The sequence below is a fragment of the Bombina bombina genome, chromosome 4 (genome assembly GCF_027579735.1).
Source record: "Bombina bombina isolate aBomBom1 chromosome 4, aBomBom1.pri, whole genome shotgun sequence".
Lineage (NCBI taxonomy): Eukaryota > Metazoa > Chordata > Amphibia > Anura > Bombinatoridae > Bombina > Bombina bombina.
This window is the reverse complement of record NC_069502.1, coordinates 91,404,024-91,430,861: the sequence shown is the minus strand read 5'-3', so window position 1 is coordinate 91,430,861 and position 26,838 is coordinate 91,404,024.

Sequence of the window (26,838 nt, the reverse complement as noted above, 5' to 3'; positions counted from 1 at the left end):
CATTAAAATCAATCATTGTAACATAACATATATTATGTTGTGTCCTTGCAACAAACACAGGTTTATTCTCCCATATACATTAAATAATCAAAATTGAAGGTGAACAAACTGACCTACTTTTATAAATCATATTTTATATACAGTCAAAACTATCTTCTTCATGCCTCTTAATGTATGGATAGAAACGCGTGAGTACCCACTAGAATGAAAATTCATGTAGGATCCTTGCAGGTATTGATGATCTATTTGGATCAATCAGATAGTGTTGTTGTATAGCCAGTCCACTGGTTATTTAATGTCCATTGGTTATTTAGTGTAAAATGGCCCAAAATCAAGATAAGTATTAAGTCCCCTTGGTATCAGGGTATCCAATGTGTAAATCCATTTCGTCTCCATTTGGAGAAGCCTTTTTGCTCTGTTACCTCCCCTGGCCAGAGGAGGAATATGGTCAATTACCATTGTTTTCATGCTGGATACACTGTGTTTATATTGTACAAAATGACGTGCCACTGGCTGTTCCGAGTCCCCTGTTTTGAGGGCTTCCTGAATGGCACAACAGTGATTCACCATCCTGTCCCTGAAGCTTGTAATAGTTTTCCCAATATACACCAGGGAACATGGGCAAACTAACATGTATATTACATGCGTGCTGGTACATGTGAGCCTATGGCAAATGCTATAACGCTTGTTCATGTGGGGATGTTGGAAGGTTTTACCCCTCATCATGCTGTTGCATGTCATGCAATTACCACAAGAAAAGCAACCCTTGCTTGAAGACTTTAGCTAGGTTTCACTTTGATAGCATCTTACTGGATCAGTTTTTACCAGCAGATCCCGCAGGTTATCTGCCCGCCTATGTACCATCCGTGGTGGCTTGTTCCCCTGGAATGGGAGCGTGATATCCGTCTCAAGAAGAGGCCAATGTTGGCGTACAGATCTCGTCAAAGCTTGACTTATAGGAGTATAAGTGGTCACAAAATTCAGCTGTGATGTCTCATCCTTTGGTTTTTCAGATATCTTTTCCGCTGTGCTTCCAGCAATCTCTCTTTGATTTCTCGGACCATAACACTATCATAGCCTCTTTTTATTAACTTCATTTCCATCTCTATTAACTGTTCCCACATAGTGGGTACTTCACTATTGTTGCGGATAACCCTAGTGAGCTGAGATGTAACTATCCCCACTTTTTGGTGTCTAGGGTGAAAACTTTTAGCCTCCAATAAAGAATTTCGATCTGTCAACTTTGTGTATAAAGATGTGCCAAAGGAGTAACCCTCCCCGGCCTTGACCTTAAATATATTGAGATCTAGGAAGTGAATCAATGTCTCACTATATTCTAATTTAAATCTTATGGGACAGTCCATAGAGTTCAAACATGACACCCATTGCTTCAATTCATCTACCCTCCCTCCCCACACCAGGAACACGTAATCTATGTAACGTACATAATACCTGATGTGGGGGTGGATAAATGGTTTCATGGCCATCTGCTTATACCATGCCATGTAAAGATTAGCATATGAGGGTGCCATGTTTGAACCCATGGCCGTCCCAGAGATTTGCAAGTAATAATCTCTTTCGAATCTAAAGAAATTCTTTTCGAGGCAAAACGTCAGCAACTCACATAAAAATTCAATAGGCGGTCCTTCATATAAAGGGTTATCCGTCACCATGGACCTGACAGCCGCCACACCTCCCCCATGCGGGATGGAGGTGTAGAGGCTGTCAACGTCCATGGTGACAAGAATGTCATTAGTCTGTAAACCCAAATACCTCCTCAGAGATGTAATATGACTCGGTGAGTTTTGTAAATATGCAGGTGTACCTGTTACTATAGGCTGTAGATGAAAATCAATAAAAATGGCTAAGCTTGATAATAAAGAGTCCCCGGCAGACACAATAGGTCTGCCAGGGGGATTCTCCAGAGTCTTGTGCACCTTCGGCAACAAATACAATACAGGAACTCTTGTTTAGTTCTGATTCTAGACCCATCTGTACATGTTGATCAATAATTTTCTTAAAAGTCAAAGATGGATTACCCCTGAGTTTCAAATATACCTTAGAATAAGAGAGTTAGCGTAGGGCTTCAGCTCTATATTGAATATAGTCTTGTATGACTATGGAGCTCCCCTTATCCGCAGGGCGGATGACTATCGTTTTATCATTACTTAAACTTTTAATAGCCAATCTCTCCTCAGCATTCAAATTAGGGTAAGTGGTACATGGTTTCATCTTGTTCACATCATGACATACCATTCTGGTAAAGCCCTTAATAGAATCATGGGTATTAGGGGTTTTTAAAAGCTGATGATTTTTTAAACACAGATGTAGTTGTTTTTAATTCACCTTTAAAAAATTCTCTTAGCTTAAGTTGTCTTTGAAATTTATGAATATCCACATATGTGTTAAAAATATCACATCTAGGGGTAGGTATAAACGACAACCCACGATTTAAAACTGAAGTTTCGGTGTCACTAAGAGGTCTGGAACTGAGGTTGAAAATATTTTTTCCTCAGCTGTTTCTTTCGACTTGTGTCCCCCTCTCCTAATGTGTGGCTGTATATCTCTTTTACTTCTTTTTGCCCCACTGGTATAGGAGGTTTGGCTGTGGATCTTGTGGCCACCCCAGAAAAAGACTGTGAAGACCCCGTTATGTTTTTGACATGTGCTTGAATTGGAATTAAATAATTGGAATTATACTAAGTCCAGTGAGTGCCTTTTTTCTACGATGGGAATTATATATATATATATATATATATATATATATATATATTTTAAATGTGTGTCCAGGTGCATTTATGTATTTACAGACATATATACACATATAAACACATGAATACATACTGCATGTGCACATATAAAGACATATATAGAAGTGCAATGGAGCGCTTTGCAGTTAAGTAGATGAAAACATGTAAAATCATATTTATGAAACTGTGTACTTGCTGTCAATATTTCACATTCCAATGTTCTACACATATCAGAATATGTTCTATGTATGTTCTATGTATTTCTAAATAGATATTCTTATATATTTCTGTATATATTTATACCTATATATAATCATCTATGTATAGGTAAAGATACATATTGTACCAACATACCATCAGATATTTGTAGAAGTATGTATTTATGAATAAATAGAATATATTCTGTTATTTGAAGAACATTGGAATGTGATATATTAATATTTTCATGTCGGGTTTGCACATTTGAGAATATGTGACTGAGTTTGCACGCAAGTAGGGTGTTAGCTTTTTTTCCCATTGACTTCTATAGGTGAATACGTTATTGCGTGCGCAATGTTGTAAGTTTGTCTTTTTACGCGCGTTGGGTTAGCGTGCAAGCAAAATAGGATTACTTTCAACTTGTAATATGAGCGCAATCCAACACACGTAAAAACCTTACTTCTAGTGGAGTTACCGTTCCACTTGTAATCTGGCCCTAAATATTTTGTGCAATGCGTGCAGTCACTCTTTTCCTGTATGTGTAATTTAATGTTGTGTTAATTATTCCATCCGTCATTACAAGTTTGTTGCTATGGTAACCTGACATTAGATTATAAAGATTAATGTTAGCGCCTGTGCTCCAGACCATTTATCAGTTGGTTGCAATGTTTTTCAGCTATGTAGTTTTTCAGCTAGGAAGAGTGATTTGGTTACCTAATCCAATATAATAAAAGGCCAAGTATGTTTGTCCGAAGCTGTCATGTACAGTAGAGACTGCGAGAGGACAAACATACCTGGCCTTTACCCGCAGTGAGAGACACCTTCAGCACTATCAGCTGTTATATTACAGCCGCGAGCTGGAGCTCCTGAAGCTTCAGGCATCTGCCGCATATGGAGCCGGAGAGCGATCAGTGCTCTGCAGATGCCTGATCGTTACAGACAGTGACACTGTGTGTGTCACCGCCTTTAACGATCTTCTGCTGGTGCTGGCGGGTGTTGGGTGGGCGGCTCAGCAGCGGAGGGGGGGAAGAAGTGGGATGGCCCTACGCTACAGAAAAAAAAGGGACAGGGAGGGATGGCGCAGCTACACTACAAAAAAGGGGTTTCTACAGTAAAAAAAAAGGGACAGGGAGGGATGGGACAGCTACACTACATTACAGCTCGCTGCACCACTAAAGTAAGTTCTCTCTCCTTTATCCCTATGTATTTGTTCTGTATCTTTCTGTATTTTGTTTGCTCTGTTATTATTTCACACCTACCCCCTACCCAGCTAACCAGCCCGGCCACCTTCCTGCTGTATTGGTGCTCGCTGTGCGACCGCGCAGTGGATGAGTGCAGCGGGTGCGCTAAAGGCAAGCCCGTCTGCACCCCGACCGCACCCAACGCCACGAACCTTGGCTCCAGAAACTTCCGCCACTCTGACGCCAGCAACCTCCACGCGCTCAACACTGGTAGATTGTCCGCCTGCCACCATGCTTCCCTGACCAACACTGTCGGACCTTTCACCTGCCGCAACTGCTCCTTACCCTCCCTCCCTCCAGACCACAACCCCACCAACTTACCCACCCAAAAACAGCCGCAATTACCTCAACTGCATCCTCCTCAACACCCGCTCCATCCACAAGCACGCCCTCGAAATCTGGAACCTGCAAGACTCCACCTCCCTTGACGTCGCCTTCCTCACCGAGACCTTGCTAAACCCTGCATCAGCGCCAGACATTGCCACTGCAATACCCGATGGCTACAAGATCTGCCACAAAGACCACCGCAACCGACCTCAAGGAGGCATCGCCATCATCCACAAACACACCATCCAAGTCACAACAAGCTCCGATGACCACTTACCAGGCCTAGAATACCTACACTTCAAGATCCAGGTCAACTCCAACACCACCCTCCACAGCAACCTCATCTACAGACCTCCCGGACCTCGTCCTGCCTTCTGTGACTCAATCACCGACCACATCGCACCCCATGCCCTCACCTCAATGGACTACATCCTCCTCGGTGACCTCAACTTCCATCTTGACAACCTCAACGATCACAAAACCTCCACCCTCCTGGAAAACCTCGGAACTATCGGACTAAAGCAACTCGTAAACTACCCAAACCACACAGCCAGCCACACCCTCAGTCCGATCTTCTCCTCAGGCAACCACATCTCAGTCAATCACATCACCGAACTCCTCTGAACTGACCACCACTGCATACACTTTTCCTTCAACAAAGCCACGACCCCCCTCCGACAGTACCACCAACCCTGCAGAAACTGGAACAACATAACCCAAGACCAACTACACCACACCCTAAACAAATCCTCCCCACCTACCTCCACAGACGCCAACTCCTCTGCCCGCAAACTCCACCGCTGGATTACATACTGCTCCAACACCCTCGTCCCCCCTTAAAAAAACATCTGGCCACCAATCCACCAACAAAGCCAGCTGGTTCACCTTGGTCCTCCAGGACTCCAAACACCACTGCAGACAACTGGAAAGAACCTGGAGATCCAGCAAGACCCTTCTGGATAAAGCTACCTTTAAGGAAGCAATCACCACCCAGCACCACCTCATAAAAACCGCCAAAAAACAGCCATCCAAGACAGAATCAACTCTAATGCACAAAACAGCAAGGAGTTGTTCTCAGTCATCAAGGAATTCTCTAAACCCAACAGCGACACCACCAACATTCCACTCTCCCAGGACCTCTGCAATACCCTCGCTGCACACTTCCACCGCAAGATCCTCAACATCTATGACAGTTTCACGCCTCATAACTCAACCTCCACCACACACTCCCCTACACCCAACGACACCCCTCCCAAATTCACCCCCCCTCATCACACACGGACTATCTGGAGCCCTGTCACCATAGATGACACCCTCAGAATCATGAAATCCATCCACTCCGGCACACCCTTGGACCCATGCCCCCATCACATATTCAACAAAGCAAGCAACACCATCGCCCCTGAACTCCGCCGCACCATCAACTGCTCCATCAAAACCGGCACCTTCCTAGATATCTGGAAGCATGCGGGACTGAAACCCCTGCTGAAGAAACCCTCGGCAGACCCCAGGGACCTGAATAACTACCACCCCATCTCTCTACTCCCCTTCCCAGCCAAAGTCATAGAGAAGCCCATCAACTTGCAACTTATTGACCACATTGAGGCCAACCACACCCTGGACCACTCCCAATCTGGTTTCAGAAGCAACCACAGCACCGAGACCGCCCTCTTCGCCACCACAGATGACACCTGTGCCATGCTGGACCGAGGAGAAACCACCACCCTCATCCTCCTAGACCTCTCAGCAGCTTTCAACACTGACGACCACAACACCCTCCACACCCGCCTACACGATGCCGGCATCCGCAGCAAAGCCCTGGAATGGATCACCTCCTTCCTCACGGCAGGACCCAGAAAGTCAGACTCCCGCCTTTCTCCTCCAAACCCACACCAGTCAACTGCAGTGTACTGCAAGGCTCTTCGCTGAGCCCCACCTTCTTCAACATCTACATGGCCCCTCTTGCCGCCATCGTCCGACGCCACAACCTCAACATAGTTTCCTACGCCGACAACACCCAGTTAATAATCTCACTCACCCAAGATTCCACCACCGCCAAAAAGAACGTCTGAAGGCCTGACAGCAATCACCGCCTGGATGAAGGACAAATGGCTCAAACTGAACACAGACAAAACCGAAGTCCTCCTCCTCCTCGGACCCAAAAAATCCGCATGGGACAACTCCTGGTGGCCCATAGCCCTCAGTCACCCTCCAACCCCAATGGAACACGCACAAAATCTAGGCTTCATCCTGGACTCCTAACTCTCCATGGACCGACAAATCAATGCCATCACCTCAACATGCTTCCACATTCTTCACCTGCTACAAAAAATCTTCAAGTGGATCCCTACCAAAACCAAGAAAACATTCACCCACACCCTCCTCAGCAGCTGGTTAGACAACGGCAATGCACTCTATGCCGGCTCAACCATCAAACTCCAAAAGAGACTCCAACGTATCCAGAACGCCTCAGCCAGACTCATCCTTGACATCCCTCTCCAATGCCACATCACCAAACACCTAAGGAATCTTCACTGGCTCCCCATCAACAAGAGAATCACCTTCAAGCTCCTTACCCACGTGTTCAAGGCCCTACACAACATCGGACCCGAATACCTCAACCACCGCGTAAATTTCTACACCCCCGACAGACAATTACGATCAGCCGATCAAGCACTCACAGTCATCCCCCGCTGCAGCAAAATCCACAGCGGATGGAAGATCCTTCTCCGACATGGCGGCAAAGACATGGAACACCCTCCCGCTGCACCTCAGACAATCCCCCTCCCTTATAAAGTTCAGAAAGGACCTCAAAACTTGGCTCTTCAACTGAATGCAAATCCCCTCCCCCCCTTCTCCTATCCCCTTTCCATTACTGGATTCTGCAGGATTGGAATGGTTTGGGAAGACTGGCCTGCTTCCTGGCTGCAGCTTTTTTTCCAGGCAAATATCAGGCACTGCCCTAGTTCCGCCCAGAACACTCTCTGTATCATCCAGGAAATGCCTTGCTCCTCCCACAAGCCAGTTGTGACCCCACCCCTCCCACCATGACTTTATCCACTAAACTCCCTCCCCATTCTAGAAATCACCCAGGCAATGTTCTAAGGTATGGAAATCATGCAGTATATCTATCTATCTGTCTATCTATCTATCTATCTATCTATCTATCTATATATATATATATATATATATATTTATATATATATATATATATATATATATATATATATACATACAACATATATGTGTGTGTCTTGAGAGGTGTACTAAGTATGCAATGGTTTATGGCGTTCATCATTTCCATCACAATACTCATATTTAAGGAAAAGAGAAAATAGTTATTGTAACCAACCTTCTGATGCCTTTATGTCTAATCACATGAACTGAAAAAACTGTAACTTTGTCCATAAATTTGTAAATCAGATATAAACCTATAGGCAGAAATACTATAGATCTGAAACCTGCATACCTTCGAATCATTGGCTACTCATGTTCCAGTTCACATGGCACCTTTTTAGCATTATCCAGTTCATTTAAGTTTTTTAACACAAAGTTATAACAAATTTAATGAGGAATTAATTTTCTTAACAAAAGTATAAAATGCACTTTATTGTATGTTTGCTTAATCCCAAACATATACATCAATGCTCATTGTCATTCTATTCCTTATGGACCATAAATTACATAGACAGTGAGATGGAGACAGAGAGTGATTAATTGCTCTGCGTTTTTTGACAGCTTTTTTGTTTCATTCTCTTGTGTGCTCGCTAGAAACTTTCCCTAAAGTCTCATAAAACATAAGCATTACTAAACTGAAATGCATTCACAGAATGATCTGCTATGTTGCGTACACTTGTCTTAGCTGAGATTTGTCAGAGACTTGCAGGCAATTTCATGTCATTGTGATGTTCATATATAAAACATCTGAACACTTCAATATGATTTATTAAAATAAATGTGATCTTTATATTTCCCTGTGAAATTTGCTCTTAAAGTAAATTTGTTATCCAGTGTCTGGCGACAGTCCTTGTTTTCCATGACTAAAGAATAAAAGTGATATGTTTAGTTGATAGAATATTTTATAAGAAAGTAACATTATAAACACTATTATTACATCTATCTATCTATCTATATCTATCTATCTATCTATCTATCTCTGTCTAATTAAAATATGTATTGTCTTTGGATATGTTTATTTTATTGCCCAATAAACACGGAGCACATTTCACTATTTCTATTACTCAGGACTCCTTTTATCAAGTGCCGGGCGGATAAGGTTCGCTATCATGAACAGTGTGCCCACATTTATCATTTCACAAGCCGCTACTTGTGCAATGTCGCCCTTTGCTTGTGTGCGACCAATCACGCAAGCAAGCAAGGGCTGTCAATCATCTTGATTGGATCGGATCCAAACTTTAGGTGGCGGATAGGTTAAGTAGTAGCAGTCTCAAGACCACAGCTACTTAAAGAGACGCGAAACCCAATATTTTCCTTTCATGATTCAGATAGAGCATTTAAGTTTAAATAAAATCTAATTTGTTTCTACAGGGAGTGCAGAATTATTAGGCAAGTTGTATTTTTGAGGATTAATTTTATTATTGAACAACAGCCATGTTCTCAATGAACCCAAAAAACTTATTAATATCAAAGCTGAATAGTTTTGGAAGTAGTTTTTAGTTTGTTTTTAGTTATAGCTATTTTAGGGGGATATCTGTGTGTGCAGGTGACTATTACTGTGCATAATTATTAGGCAACTTAACAAAAAACAAATATATACCCATTTCAATTATTTATTTTTACCAGTGAAACCAATATAACATCTCAACATTCACAAATATACATTTCTGACATTCAAAAACAAAACAAAAACAAATCAGTGACCAATATAGCCACCTTTCTTTGCAAGGACACTCAAAAGCCTGCCATCCATGGATTCTTTCAGTGTTTTGATCTGTTCACCATCAACATTGCGTGCAGCAGCAACCACAGCCTCCCAGAAACTGTTCAGAGAGGTGTACTGTTTTCCCTCCTTGTAAATCTCACATTTGATGATGGACCACAGGTTCTCAATGGGGTTCAGATCAGGTGAACAAGTAGGCCATGCCATTAGATTTTCTTCTTTTATACCCTTTCTTGCCAGCCATGCTGTGGAGTACTTGGACGCGTGTGATGGAGCATTGTCCTGCATGAAAATCATGTTTTTCTTGAAGGATGCAGACTTCTTCCTGTACCACTGCTTGAAGAAGGTGTCTTCCAGAAACTGGCAGTAGGACTGGGAGTTGAGCTTGACTCCATCCTCAACCCGAAAAGGCCCCACAAGCTCATCTTTGATGATACCAGCTCAAACCAGTACTCCACCTCCACCTTGCTGGCGTCTGAGTCGGACTGGAGCTCTCTGCCCTTTACCAATCCAGCCACGGGCCCATCCATCTGGCCCATCAAGACTCACTCTCATTTCATCAGTCCATAAAACCTTAGAAAAATCAGTCTTGAGATATTTCTTGGCCCAGTCTTGATGTTTCAGCTTGTGTGTCTTGTTCAGTGGTGGTCGTCTTTCAGCCTTTCTTACCTTGGCCATGTCTCTGAGTATTGCACACCTTGTGCTTTTGGGCACTCCAGTGATGTTGCAGCTCTGAAATATGGCCAAACTGGTGGCAAGTGGCATCTTGGCAGCTGCACGCTTGACTTTTCTCAGTTCATGGGCAGTTATTTTGCGCCTTGGTTTTTCCACACGCTTCTTGCGACCCTGTTGACTATTTTGAATGAAACGCTTGATTGTTCGATGATCACGCTTCAGAAGCTTTGCAATTTTAAGAGTGCTGCATCCCTCTGCAAGATATCTCACTATTTTTGACTTTTCTGAGCCTGTCAAGTCCTTCTTTTGACCCATTTTGCCAAAGGAAAAGAAGTTGCCTAATAATTATGCACACCTGATATACAGGGTTGTGCAGAATTATTAGGCAAGTTGTATTTTTGAGGATTAATTTTATTATTGAACAACAACCATGTTCTCAATAAACCAAAAAAACTCATTAATATCAAAGCTGAATAGTTTTGGAAGTAGTTTTTAGTTTGTTTTTAGTTATAGCTATTTTAGGGGGATATCTGTGTGTGCAGGTGACTATTACTGTGCATAATTATTAGGCAACTTAACAAAAAACAAATATATACCCATTTCAATTATTTATTTTTACCAGTGAAACCAATATAACATCTCAACATTCACAAATATACATTTCTGACATTCAAAAACAAAACAAAAACAAATCAGTGACCAATATAGCCACCTTTCTTTGCAAGGACACTCAAAAGCCTGCCATCCATGGATTCTGTCAGTGTTTTGATCTGTTCACCATCAACATTGCGTGCAGGAGCAACCACAGCCTCCCAGACACTGTTTAGAGAGGTGTACTGTTTTCCCTCCTTGTAAATCTCACATTTGATGATGGATCACAGGTTCTCAATGGGGTTCAGATCAGGTGAACAAGGAGGCCATGTCATTAGATTTTCTTCTTTTATACCCTTTCTTGCCAGCCACGCTGTGGAGTACTTGGACGCGTGTGATGGAGCATTGTCCTGCATGAAAATCATGTTTTTCTTGAAGGATGCAGACTTCTTCCTGTACGACTGCTTGAAGAAGGTGTCTTCCAGAAACTGGCAGTAGGACTGGGAGTTGAGCTTGACTCCATCCTCAACCCGAAAAGGCCCCACAAGCTCATCTTTGATGATACCAGCCCAAACCAGTACTCCACCTCCACCTTGCTGGCATCTGAGTCGGACTGGAGCTCTCTGCCCTTTACTAATCCAACCACGGGCCCATCCATCTGGCCCATCAAGACTCACTCTCATTTCATCAGTCCATAAAACCTTAGAAAAATCAGTCTTGAGATATTTCTTGGCCCAGTCTTGACGTTTCAGCTTGTGTGTCTTGTTCAGTGGTGGTCGTCTTTCAGCCTTTCTTACCTTGGCCATGTCTCTGAGTATTGCACACCTTGTGCTTTTGGGCACTCCAGTGATGTTGCAGCTCTGAAATATGGCCAAACTGGTGGCAAGTGGCATCTTGGCAGCTGCACGCTTGACTTTTCTCAGTTCATGGGCAGTTATTTTGCGCCTTGGTTTTTCCACACGCTTCTTGCGACCCTGTTGACTATTTTGAATTAAACGCTTGATTGTTCGATGATCACGCTTCAGAAGCTTTGCAATTTTAAGAGTGCTGCATCCCTCTGCAAGATATCTCACTATTTTTGACTTTTCTGAGTCTGTCAAGTCCTTCTTTTGACCCATTTTGCCAAAGGAAAGGAAGTTGCCTAATAATTATGCACACCTGATATAGGATGTTGATGTCATTAGACCACACCCTTCTCATTACAGAGATGCACATCACCTAATATGCTTAATTGGTAGTAGGCTTTCGAGCCTATACAGCTTGGAGAAAGACAACATGCATAAAGAGGATGATGTGGTCAAAATACTAATTTGCCTAATAATTCTGCACTCCCTGTAGGGTGTTGATGTCATTAGACCACACCCCTTCTCATTACAGAGATGCACATCACCTAATATGCTTAATTGGTAGTAGGCTTTCGAGCCTATACAGCTTGGAGTAAGACAACATGCATAAAGAGGATGATGTGGTCAAAATACTCATTTGCCTAATAATTCTGCACTCCCTGTATTATCCCATTTTCTTTGTATCTTTGCATCTTTTGTTGTAAAGCAGGATGAAAACTCAGGTCATGCATGAGTATGGATTATTTCCTTTAAATTTAAAAAGAAGTTTCTAGCGCTGGACTTAAAATACTTAGGCCTCTTTCTATTATAACCTCCTCCTGGTTATATGTAATGCAATAAATAATAAATTTGGTAAAAAAAGTGGCGCTTAATAAGCTTAAAGTATTAAAAAACTATGGAAGATGTTGGATCAAAGGATGGAAACGAACTTTATTATCTTCAAAGAATGTATCAATGTGATTGTTTTAAATTTCATTTTCATACAAGATGACAATCTATAATAACCCAACTTAAATTGATGTATTTAGGTAATGGATCAGTGTCAGTTAATTACCAGTTTGACCAAAAAATATGGAAGGGTAACTTATTTAGTTAATATAACTTATTTTAATAATATCTCATAAAATTACAATAACAAATAAAATACAATTTATATTCAATAAATCATCTTCTAAAGTATAGTTGATCAACTAATAAAACAAATTTAGCATAATATATGTGATGCAAAACTCATATATAAAAAAAATAGTATAAAAAATTCATAGTAAAAACATAGGCAAAGCAATGAGAGAGAGCCCGATTTTTAAGTTTCAAATTTTTTTTTTCTTTCTGAGGTTGGATGTCTTACATCAAAGAATAGAAGCACAAAGTCTTTTCTGAAGACAAATAAGTAGATATATATATTTGATTTTTTTTTATATATATATAAGCCAGTAGATAGCGGAATGGATTATATATATTTTTGTGGCAAAGGAATAAATATGTAGTTTATCTTTGTAGAGTTAATTCTTTTCACTGTCCGATTTGTAAGTATGGTATACAGTCTTTTTTCAAATAGTAAGTATTAACTGTTACAGATAATTCCTTATGTATATATATAGTGATAGGGGTTTAAACTTTGGTGGCCAGCCGTTATTTAAAACTTTCTTTCGCTAGATGTTATGTGTAAAACCAAGTAGGTGTTGTGGATCTTTAATGGAAGAATTTCAATATACAGCCTGCTATGCAGGTAATCTCACCCTCCGGCGTCCTTTCTCCAAGATCAGGGGCGCTTTGAAACAGCACCGCTCCAGATAGTTAATGACGATCCGGTTGTCTTCAGACTTGCGCAAGTCACCTGGAAAGAACCGGTAATATTTTCTTCTTTGTAACTCCTGCTCTTAGTACTTCAGTGTACGCAGGAGAAAGAGATACAGCTTTCGTAGGTTTCCGGTAGACAGCTTTCAAAAGTCCTCTCGGTATATAGCTTGCAAAACCTCCCGATTTCGATGGTAGTCTTTCTCTGATGTGTAAACACAGCTTTCTACGCGTTTCACCCAATTTCTGATTGATTTGCCGCAAATCTGCAGGGTGCAGCATTGCACAAGCAGGTCACTAGAACTGCTTGTGCAATGTTAAATGCCAACACCATATGCTGTCAGCATTCAACGATGTCTGGCGGACATGATATGCTACAGCGTATCATGTCCCCCAGACTTTGATAAATCGGCCCCTATGTGTCTAAACCTTCATTAAACCAAACAAGGATTCTCAGTGCTGGTTATAAAATGTTTTAGCAAAGATAGGGGGGGTTCAGAATATTCCTCTAAGGCAGAGCTTTCCAAACTTTTCATGTTGGTGACACACTTTTTAGACCTACATAATTTCACAACACAGTAATTCAATTTTACTAGCAAGCAGGAGGTTAAACTAACTTGTTTTAAGAGATACAGACATATACATAAATTATATAATAACAAAATATATTTACAAGTAACAGTATTTATGTGCAAGAATGAAAAAAAAAGTTTAATAACACCTGTTAGCTCTTTTATTTATAGAATATAACCATAAATATTATCTCAGAGGTGTACTCCAGTTATGTTATATATATATCTAACAACGTAAATAAGAGAGTAGAAACCTAAAATACAGGTAACTAAAAGTCTAGGCAAAAGAGAGCACAGCTGTATATAATGAGTAAAAGACTAGGGCGAATTCTTGAAATACAAATAAATTTAATAAAGTTACATTAAATAAGTGCATACATCCAAACATACAATCACATACATACAAGGATATAGAAGATGCATAAAAATGTCAGATGGGCCGTGCAGGGGACTGGTGCACCAGTATACAAAAATAGGCAAATGTTCGTCACTTTGCATGTATAGGTGATATATAATTGTAATCCGCAGTATAGTGCATGTCCTTAAAGATGCACAGACCAAGTGGATACAGTCTTACCCCTTCGTGTCTAAATGTACATAGTAGCGTGAGGTCATCAGGAGTCAAGGGGAGCTTACCCTCGCCGCGTCTTTTTCACAGGCATGTGTAAAGTGCAAATAGATAACAGTTCATTGGAGTACCTGTCTTTTTCACGCGGTTGCTCTACCCTGAATTGTAGCTCCTGAGACACAGAAATATCCAGATGAGACAAGGGGTAGACCACAGTCAGGCAGAGGGTCCTCTGACAGAGTGCTGCAAACCGACGAGTCTTAAAGCTCGTTTCACTCCTTTCAATACAGCAGCATGGAGCTTCTTCCGGGTGCTGACGTCACGTCAGTGGCTGTGCTGATTTATAAGAATTTGGCCGCCCTGGTAATGCATTTAAATTATCAGAGGAACGTTGGTCCACTGATATTAATGAAGCATTTACACTAACAGGAGATGTGCAGATAGAAGCAGAGGATGATGCTATCCATGACGTTATTTCTGCATTTAAGCTTTATAAAAAAAGACTAACCAAACAGATTAAAATTAAATGGGAACATCAAAGCCTTAGCAATTATTTAAAAATGGAAATAATTCCAAGAGGCCTTAGGATACGATTAGATCCAGGTATTAATCTGAGAGGTTTAGATGCAGATAATGACTTCATAACTAAGTGGAATGATATACTAACCAAATGTTCATTGGATCTCATTGCACTAATAATAGAAGAAGACGCTAAGAAACTTGAGAAATGTAAAACAGACGTAGATGATATCTATGAATGTCTACATAAATTTGAAAATGATTCATCATTTGACAAATTAAACAAAGAAACACAGAAACTTATTGAGAAACTACAAAGCGAAATAAAATCACGCAAAAGAAGGAAATTAATAAGGGACCAGGAAGACTATAGAAAAAATAAAATCTACATCTATAGAAACCACATTAATTCTCGAAACTATTATGATTCAGGTACTGATAACTCCGATATGGATTCTGATGGGGAAAATAAAAACAATAACGAAAATACCTCACAGGTACACCCTTTAGGGGTAGGACCAGACGAGGAGGGAAGAAGAGGCACGGGGAGGCCTCAGGAAAGGAGAGGAATGAGAGGGAGAGAGAACAGACGACATCAAAGTCAATACATGATGACGAGAAACCGTCTGAGATACAACTAGTAGGAAATAAATCTCTATTAGGCCCCTATCCACACTCACAAAAAATGGGTATAGTTAATCTCTCATCCTTTCCTTTAAATTGTGAACACATTAAAGTATTAGAAAAGGGCCTTAGTTTCTGCCCTACTAATAGCTTAGACCTATTTGAGGTCACTAAAGACTTACACCTTTTTGCTAGGAAGTTAGCATTAAAAAAGATTATGACTCCTAAAACTCAGATAGACTTGTCTTGTAGACATGAAACAGAGGCACTTCATAATCTAGAAACTTTGTTCTCTGAACAAAGTAATGAAATTACTGACATATACCCTAAAACTAACTTTAAGAAAAAATCTACCTACATGCCCTCTTTTTCATCTATCCCCAATATTTCCGTTTTTGTATATTTCTGTGTCTCAGGAGCTACAATTCAGGGTAGAGCAACCGCGTGAAAAAGACAGGTACTCCAATGAACTGTTATCTATTTGCACTTTACACATGCCTGTGAAAAAGACGCGGCGAGGGTAAGCTCCCCTTGACTCCTGATGACCTCACGCTACTATGTACATTTAGACACGAAGGGGTAAGACTGTATCCACTTGGTCTGTGCATCTTTAAGGACATGCACTATACTGCGGATTACAATTATATATCACCTATACATGCAAAGTGACGAACATTTGCCTATTTTTGTATACTGGTGCACCAGTCCCCTGCACGGCCCATCTGACATTTTTATGCATCTTCTATATCCTTGTATGTATGTGATTGTATGTTTGGATGTATGCACTTATTTAATGTAACTTTATTAAATTTATTTGTATTTCAAGAATTCGCCCTAGTCTTTTACTCATTATATACAGCTGTGCTCTCTTTTGCCTAGACTTTTAGTTACCTGTATTTTAGGTTTCTACTCTCTTATTTACGTTGTTAGATATTCACTTTTCTAGGATGCACCTGTATCTTTTATTGACTAATTAAGAGTGCTACTCACCCTGTTTTTCTTGTGTCTTACATTTATCCAGCTCCATTTAAGAGTAATTCCCTTACCCTGGAGTTTCTGAGTATGCACCTTGTTGATAATAAAAAGTTAATTAACTACTAAGAATTGAAACTTTATCTTAAATATAATTGTATTACATTAATTTATTCTGCGATTCTTGTAGCTTTTTCATATTCTACCACTTTTTGATACCACACTTAGACATGGCATTTAAATTATCAGAGGAACGTTGGTCCACTGATATTAATGAAGCATTTACACTAACAGGAGATGTGCAGATAGAAGCAGAGGATGATGCTATCCATGACGTTATTTCTGCATTTAAGCTTTATAAAAAAAGACTAACCAAACAGATTAAAATTAAATGGGAACATCAAAGCCTTAGCAATTATTTAAAAATGGAAATAATTCCAAGAGGCCTTAGGATACGATTAGATCCAGGTATTAATCTGAGAGGTTTAGATGCAGATAATGACTTCATAACTAAGTGGAATGATATACTAACCAAATGTTCATTGGATCTCATTGCACTAATAATAGAAGAAGACGCTAAGAAACTTGAGAAATGTAAAACAGACGTAGATGATATCTATGAATGTCTACATAAATTTGAAAATGATTCATCATTTGACAAATTAAACAAAGAAAACACAGAAACTTATTGAGAAACTACAAAGCGAAATAAAATCACGCAAAAGAAGGAAATTAATAAGGGACCAGGAAGACTATAGAAAAAATAAAATCTACATCTATAGAAACCACATTAATTCTCGAAACTATTATGATTCAGGTACTGATAACTCCGATATGGATTCTGATGGGGAAAATAAAAACAATAACGAAAATACCTCACAGGTACACCCTTTAGGGGTAGGACCAGACGAGGAGGGAAGAAGAGGCACGGGGAGGCCTCAGGAAAGGAGAGGAATGAGAGGGAGAGAGAACAGACGACATCAAAGTCAATACATGATGACGAGAAACCGTCTGAGATACAACTAGTAGGAAATAAATCTCTATTAGGCCCCTATCCACACTCACAAAAAATGGGTATAGTTAATCTCTCATCCTTTCCTTTAAATTGTGAACACATTAAAGTATTAGAAAAGGGCCTTAGTTTCTGCCCTACTAATAGCTTAGACCTATTTGAGGTCACTAAAGACTTACACCTTTTTGCTAGGAAGTTAGCATTAAAAAAGATTATGACTCCTAAAACTCAGATAGACTTGTCTTGTAGACATGAAACAGAGGCACTTCATAATCTAGAAACTTTGTTCTCTGAACAAAGTAATGAAATTACTGACATATACCCTAAAACTAACTTTAAGAAAAAATCTACCTACATGCCCTCTTTTTCATCTATCCCCAATATTTCCGTTTTTGTACAAAACGTTACGGCTGATCTGATGAAAATCGAAAGTACAGGCATTGTTAACGATAATCTCACCAAACGGGAACGTAAAGCCCTTAATGAGCTTACTAGACACCCTGAACTTATCATAAAGCCGGCCGACAAGGGCGGCAATATTGTCATCCTTAATCAGGACCTCTACATTAAAGAGGCCATGAGACAGCTATCAGATCCTAAACAATATTCAAAATCCTCAATTGATGAATTCCACAAATCTCATAACGAATTACTGTTTATGCTAAATGATGCTCGTAGAAATAATTTAATCACTAGCCATGAGTTTAGTTTTTTATTCAATCAAAAACCTAAAATTCCAGTATTTTACTGGACTCCCAAACTACATAAATCCCTCACCAACCCTCCGGGACGTCCCATAATATCAGGGATAGGAGGTCCTACGGAAGGAATTAGTAAATATGTAGATCATTTTTTACAGCCATTTGTCAATGACCTTCGTACTTTTGTACAAGACTCAACAGACGTAATAAAAAAACTGGATGGGATCAACATTCAGGATGACACTATTTTAGTGTCCCTGGATGTTGAATCCCTATACTCCTCTATCCCGCATGATGTGGGTCTTAAAACATGTGAAGAATTTCTCAATACAAGGGGTCTAGGCTACAAGAAACATACCAAATTTGTAATTGACTTATTAAAATTTGTGTTGGACAACAATATCTTCATCTTTGATGCAAAGTGCTACAAACAGATACAAGGTACCGCCATGGGGGCCACATGTGCACCAACCTACGCCTGTTTACACCTTGGCGGCTGGGAGAACCAAATTGTATTTGGGGACTACTCCGAAGTGGTTGATGCACATGTGGCCCTCTGGATAAGATATGTTGATGATATTCTGCTATTATGGGATGGCACTGAGGACGAATTGATGACATTTATTTCTCTTTTGAACTGTAATGACCGTAATATTTTTCTTACCTGTAATCATGACTTAAACTCAATTGATTTTCTGGATTTGAAAATTAGCAAAAAAGAAGGGAAAATTGAGACAGAAGTCTTTCGCAAACCCACGGCAACCAATAGCCTTCTCCTGGGGTCGAGCCACCACCCCACAAATTTGAAAAAGGGCATCCCCTACGGACAATTTCTGCGGCTTCGTAGAATATGTTCTGATGAAAAAACATTTAAAAAACAAGCCAAAGAGATGGCGACCCGATTCCATGATAGAGGCTACTCCAAAAGGTGCATTAAGAGAGCTCTTTATAGAGCCTCCCAACACCAAAGAAAAGACCTGTTATATAAATGTAAGAACAGAGATGACACAAATGAAGAAAATAAGATCAGGTTCATCACTAAATATAATGCCCATTGGAGCAAAGTAAAAGACACTCTGAATAAAAATTGGCATTTACTAACTAATGATACAACACTTCACCAATATGTAGGAGACTATCCACAGATGACTGCAAGGCGTTGCAATAATCTAAAAGACATGTTGGTTAAAAGTGAATTCAATAAAGTTCCAACCCATAATTGGTTGGAACAAAATGCACAGAAAATTGTAGGCAGCACTCCATGTGGCCACTGTGTCTGCTGTCAATACATGCAGAGAAGTAAAACATTCAATACAAATACAGGACATATATATAAAATTAACTCCTTCATTAACTGCTCCACAAAAGGAGTTATATATTTACTTTACTGTTCCTGTAAAAGTTTTTACGTTGGTAAAACTTTTAGAGAACTTCGCTCGCGAATTTCTGAACATAGGGACGATATCAAACAATGCAATATTGACAGCCCTGTGGCAAGACACTATGCACAATTTCATGAATCTAAAACTGATGATTTGAAGTTCATTGGAATTGAATCTGTAAAACTTAGTATGCGTGGCGGGGATATTGACAATATCCTGCTACGTAAAGAAACAAAATGGATATATAAACTAAATACCTTAGCACCTCATGGCCTCAATGAAAAATTAGAGTTTGCTTCATTTTTAGCTTAATCCTCTGTGGATATGTGCACATCATCCTGAGTGTAACTACATAGTCTTTGGTAGTATCAAAAATTAAAAATTATGAATGGCGTAATTGCAATACTAAATACAAAAAAACATAGTCTTATTTACGCAATCTGAACATACACACACACTAGTAATATAACAGATTAGATGTATAATATAATCTTCCAATGTATCGAGTGTAAGTATGCAAGTATGAGTGTTTAAACATAAATGTATCCTTGTATATAACCCTTTGCTGTACTGATCTACAAAAAAGCAAAATGTTGCTACAAAGTATTAAAGCCGTTTTGAATGACAGATTTCTCTACCAATGACATTCACTACCAGGGCGGCCAAATTCTTATAAATCAGCACAGCCACTGACGTGACGTCAGCACCCGGAAGAAGCTCCATGCTGCTGTATTGAAAGGAGTGAAACGAGCTTTAAGACTCGTCGGTTTGCAGCACTCTGTCAGAGGACCCTCTGCCTGACTGTGGTCTACCCCTTGTCTCATCTGGATATTTCTGTGTCTCAGGAGCTACAATTCAGGGTAGAGCAACCGCGTGAAAAAGACAGGTACTCTAATGAACTGTTACCTATTTGCACTTTACACATGCCTGTGAAAAAGACGCGGCGAGGGTAAGCTCCCCTTGACTCCTGATGACCTCACGCTACTATGTACATTTAGACACGAAGGGGTAAGACTGTATCCACTTGGTCTGTGCATCTTTAAGGACATGCACTATACTGCGGATTACAATTATATATCACCTATACATGCAAAGTGACGAACATTTGCCTATTTTTGTATACTGGTGCACCAGTCCCCTGCACGGCCCATCTGACATTTTTATGCATCTTCTATATCCTTGTATGTATGTGATTGTATGTTTGGATGTATGCACTTATTTAATGTAACTTTATTAAATTTATTTGTATTTCAAGAATTCGCCCTAGTCTTTTACTCATTATATACAGCTGTGCTCTCTTTTGCCTAGACTTTTAGTTACCTGTATTTTAGGTTTCTACTCTCTTATTTACGTTGTTAGATATTCACTTTTCTAGGATGCACCTGTATCTTTTATTGACTAATTAAGAGTGCTACTCACCCTGTTTTTCTTGTATGTTATATATATCCTAGGTTACACTATTATTTATTATATTTCAGCAGTAACCTCCAAACAATGTGGTTATATTTACATAACAATAATTCTAACTAAAATTTAACATTTAATCCTTAGTTCTGATCAGTTACTTTTATATACACATTGAATACATTTATGTAGAAAATATATTATGAATCAATTATATATGTCTATGCTGTTATAATTTTCTATACAAAACAAACCATAAAATATATTCCTATGAATTAACCTTAGTTCCAAATGAATCACCTATTAAAATATCACAAATGAGAATACCAGAACAATCTATAATTAGCCAGCAACTCTAATTTACTGCAACTATATGGGTCAATAAGTTACAATGTTTATTAATAACAACCAGAGAAATTGTATATTATTAACACAACAGCCAATTTATATGCAATTTCTAAGAGATTTCACAATAAATAAGACTGACTTATAAATATAGTATACAGAGTCTTTTCTAGCCATAAAATTGCACCAATATAATTATTTCTAAACTACACAGGACTATGGAACCCCTACCTGTACTTATAATTTACACTTACACATTACAGCTACAATTTAGTTATAGAATACCTTGGTTAAAATCTATTTAAAATATAAAATAACCATATACACCACTAGCAAACCAGTATGAAAATTCAGCTTTTCTAGATAAATTATTTTCACCATCATATAAGAGAGGATGCACAAGTCTGGAAGTAAATTTTGTCTTACAAAACTCTGTGTATTTCGAAGGCAGCAATTTAAGTCAGTAAGTCAAATTAAGCAGGACCCACCAGCATTGACCAGCATTCTCCTTTTTCTACTTCCTGTGCAGGAGTTCTCCTATATATTTTCATTAAATATACTTATATTTTCCAGTATCAATAAACAATACGTCTATGCAGGACTATTTAATACTACTGAAGATGCACAATTCAAGACCACACATGGCATACTGATTGATTCTATAATAATTAATTATATAGACATATTTATTTGATTCTCATTCCATTTTAACATAAATAGAGCCCACATTTAATACATTTCTATATATCATACGTACCTGTAATAGAATTCTGCAGCAATTTAATCATGACAGATATATGTATGTATATATATATATATATGAGCATTATTATTATTGACTATATATATTCCATTTTATTATGGCACGTCTCAACAATGTTTAAACTATGGACCCATATCTATGACATATTAATAGGATAACTTATTGCATCTGTATTCATTCATATTTGGAATCCCCCAATGTCGTTGCCACCTACCTACATATTAACCCCTAAAACGCTGCACTCCCGCCTCCCAAACATTAGTTAAATATTATTAACCCCTAATCTTCCGGCCCTAACATCGCCGCCACCTACCTACATTTATTAACCCCTAATCTTCTGCCCCCAACATCGCTGCCACTATATTAAATTTATTAACCCCTAAACCTAAGTCTAACCCTAACCCCCCTAACTTAAATATAATTTAAATAAATCTAAATAAAATTCCTATCATTAACTAAATTATTTCTATTTAAAACTAAATACTTACCTATAAAATAAACCCTTAGCTAGCTACAGTATAACTAATAGTTACATTGTAGCTATCTTAGGTTTTATTTTTATTTTAGAGGCAAGTTTGTATTTATTTTAACTAGGTAGAATAGTTATTAAATAGTTATTAACTATTTAATAACTACCTAGCTAAAATAAAGACAAATTGACCTGTAAAATAAAACCTAACCTAAGTTACACTACACCTAACACTACACTATAATTAAATTAATTCCCTAAATTAAATGCAATTAAATACAATTAAATAAAATTAGCTAAAGTACAAAAAACCCCCCACTAAATTAAAAATCCCCCCCAACATTAAAACACACCACCCACACAACCAACCCTACTCTAAAACCCACCCAATACCCCCTTAAAAAAACTAACACTAACCCCTTGAAGATCACCTTACCGGGAAAAGTCTTCATCCAACCAGGCCGAAGTCCTCAATTCGCCACCCACCCACATCGCCAACACCATAAAAAAGTATTAACCACTAAACCTCCAGCCCCCCACATCGCAACTAATAAACTAAGCCTATTAACTCCTAAACCGCCAGCCTCCCACATGGTAACTAATAAACTAAACCTTTTAACACCTACACCGCCAACACCCCACATTGCAAAAAACTAAATTAAACTATTAACCCCTAAACCTAACACCTAAACTATAAATTAACCTAACTATTCTAATAAAATAAACTACCAATTAAAAAACCTAAATTACATGATTAAATAAACCTAACACTACAAAAAACAAAACAAACAAAAAAATTACAAATTTAAATAAACCTAATACTACGAATTTTGCCCTATGTTAAACAGCTCTTTTACCTAAAAAAACCACAAAGTCCCCTGTTTACAAATGGGGTACATTGCATTCCTATTGGCTGATATTTTCAAATTATTTGAAAATGTCAGCCAATAGGGATGCAAGGTACCCCATATTTAAACGGGCACCTTGCATTTAAGCTTCTGTGGACGGCAGTGATTGTATGAAGAGGATCCTCCATGCTGGATGTCTGCGCCACTAGCAAAGATGACCCGTGCCTCCACAGCTCCGCGGATGAAGAAAGAAGATGCCCCCGCGATAGATCAAGATGTCGCTGCTTGGATGAAGACTTCTCGCTGCCTGGATGAAGATGGATGTACGGACTTCAGGAACCGTGAGTAGATTTTCTGGGGTTTGTGTTAGATGTTTTTAAAACATTTTGGGGTGTTTTTTTTTTAAGATTAGGGTTTTGATGGGCAGTAAAAGAGCTGAATGCCGTTTTAAGGGCAGTAAATGAGCTGAATGCCCTTTTAAGGGCAATGCCCTTACAAATGCCCCTTTAGGGGCAATGGGTAGCTTAGGTTTTATTTAGACTTAGGTTTTTTATATTGGGGGATTAGTTGGGTTGGGGTTTTAATGTTGGGGGACTTTGTAATTTATTGGAGGTAAAAGAGCTGTTTAACTTAGGGCAATGCCGTACAAAAGGCCCTTTCAAGGGCTATTGGTGGTTTATTGTTAGGTTGGGGAGTGTTTTTATTTTGGGGGGCTTTTTTCTTTTTCGTTTATTATTTTTTGTAATCTTAGTGTTTTTTATTTTTTGTAATATTAGTTTTCTTTATTTTATTCGTAGTGTTAGGATTATTTAATATTGTAATAATATTCTTTTTTGTAGTGTTAGCATTAATATTGTAAAGTTAGGTTTTTTTACTTTTCGTTTATTTTATTTATTTAAAGTAGTAATGTTAGTTTCATTTGTAGTTTAAACTTACGGCTAGATTTAGAGTTTGGCGTTAGCCGTCAAAACCAGCTTTAGAGTCTCCTAACGCTGGTTTTGGGCTACCGCTGGTATTTAGAGTCAGTCAGGAAAGGGTCTAACGCTCACTTTACAGCCGCAACTTTTCCATACCGCAGATCCCCCTACCCCATTTGCGTATCCTATCTTTTCAATGGGATCTTTCTAACGCCGGTATTTAGAGTCTTGGCTGAAGTGAGCGTTAGAAATCTAATGACAAAACTCCAGCCGCAGAAAAAAGTCAGTAGTTAAGAGCTTTATGGGCTAACGCCGGTTTATAAAGCTATTAACTACTGTGCTCTAAAGTACACTAACACCCATAAACTACCAATGTACCCCTAAACTGAGGTCCCCCCACATCGCCGCCACTCTAATAAAAATTTTTAACCCCTAATCTGCCGACCGCACACCGGCGCAACCTACGTTATCCCTATGTACCCCTAATCTGCTGCCCCTAACACCGCCGACCCCTATATTATATTTATTAACCCCTAATCTGCCGACCGGACCTCACCGCTACTATAATAAATGTATTAACCCCTAAAGCTAAGTCTAACACTAACACCCCCCCAAGTTAAATATAATTTAAATCTAACGAAATAAAATAAATATTATTAAATAAATTATTCCTATTTAAAGCTAAATACTTACCTGTAAAATAAACCCTAATATAGCTACAATATAAATTATAATTATATTGTAGCTATTTTAGGATTTATATTTATTTTACAGGCAACTTTGTATTTATTTTAACCAGGTACAATAGCTATTAAATAGTTAAGAACTATTTAATAGCTACCTAGTTAAAATAAGTACAAATTTACCTGTAAAATAAATCCTTACTTAAGTTACAATTAAACCTGACACTACACTATCAATAAATAAATTAAATAAAATGCCTACAAATAAATACAATTAAATAAACTAACTAAAGTACAAAAAATAAAAAAGCTAAGTTACAAAAAATAAAAAAATTAATTACAAACATAATAAAAATATTACAACAATTTTAAGCTAATTACACCTACTCTAAGCCCCCTAATAAAATAACAAAGCCCCCCAAAATAAAAAATGTCCTACCCATCTTTAGCCAATCAGAATTAAGGTAGGGAAAATCTGATTGGCTGATTGAATCAGCCAATCAGATTGAGCTCGCATTCTATTGGCTGTTCCGATCAGCCAATAGAATGCAAGCTCAATCTGATTGGCTGATTGGATCAGCCAATCGTATTGAACTTGAATCTGATTGGCTGATTCCATCAGCCAATCAGATTTTTACTACCTTAATTTCGATTGGCTGATAGAATCCTATCAACCAATAAGAATAAAAGGGACGCCATCTTGGATGACGTCATTTAAAGGAACCTTCATTCGGACTTAGGACGTCGGAAGAAGAGGATGGATCCGCGCCGGAGGTCTTCAAGATGGAGCCGCTTGTCATCGGATGAAGATAGAAGATGCCCCTTGGAAGAAGATGGTTGCCGGTCCGGATCTACTCTTCTGTCCGGATAGGATGAAGACTTTGGAGTCTCTTCTGGACCTCTTCAGCCGCCGCTTGATAGAAGACTTCAGCCGGATGATGGATCTCCAGCCCCCGCTTGGGCTTGGATGAAGACTTCGGAGCCTGGAGCGATCGGTGATACCTGGTATGGTGAAGACAAGGTAGGAAGATCTTCAGGGGCTTAGTGTTAGGTTTATTTAAGGGGGATTTGGGTTAGATTAGGGGTATGTGGGTGGTGGGTTGTAATGTTGGGGGGGGGTATTGTATGTTTTTTTTTACAGTCAAAAGAGCTGAATTCTTTGGGGCATGCCCCGCAAAAGGCCCTTTTAAGGGCTGGTAAGGTAAAAGAGCTTTTCTATTTTAATTTTAGAATAGGGTATGGCATTTTTTTTTATTTTGGGGGGCTTTGTTATTTTATTAGGGGGCTTAGAGTAGGTGTAATTAGCTTAAAATTGTTGTAATATTTTTATTATGTTTGTAATTAATTTTTTTATTTTTTGTAACTTAGCTTTTTTTATTTTTTGTACTTTAGTTAGTTTATTTAATTGTATTTATTTGTAGGTATTGTATTTAATTAATTTATTGATAGTGTAGTGTTAGATTTAATTGTAGATAATTGTAGGTATTTTATTTAATTAATTTATTGATAGTGTAGTGTTAGGTTTAATTGTAACTTAGGTTAGGATTTATTTTACAGGTAATTTTGTAATTATTTTATCTAGGTAGCTATTAAATAGTTCTTAACTATTTAATAGCTATTGTACCTGGTTAAAATAAATACAAAGTTGCCTGTAAAATAAATATTAATTATAAAATAGCTACAATATAATTATAATTTATATTGTAGCTATATTAGGGTTTATTTTACAGGTAAG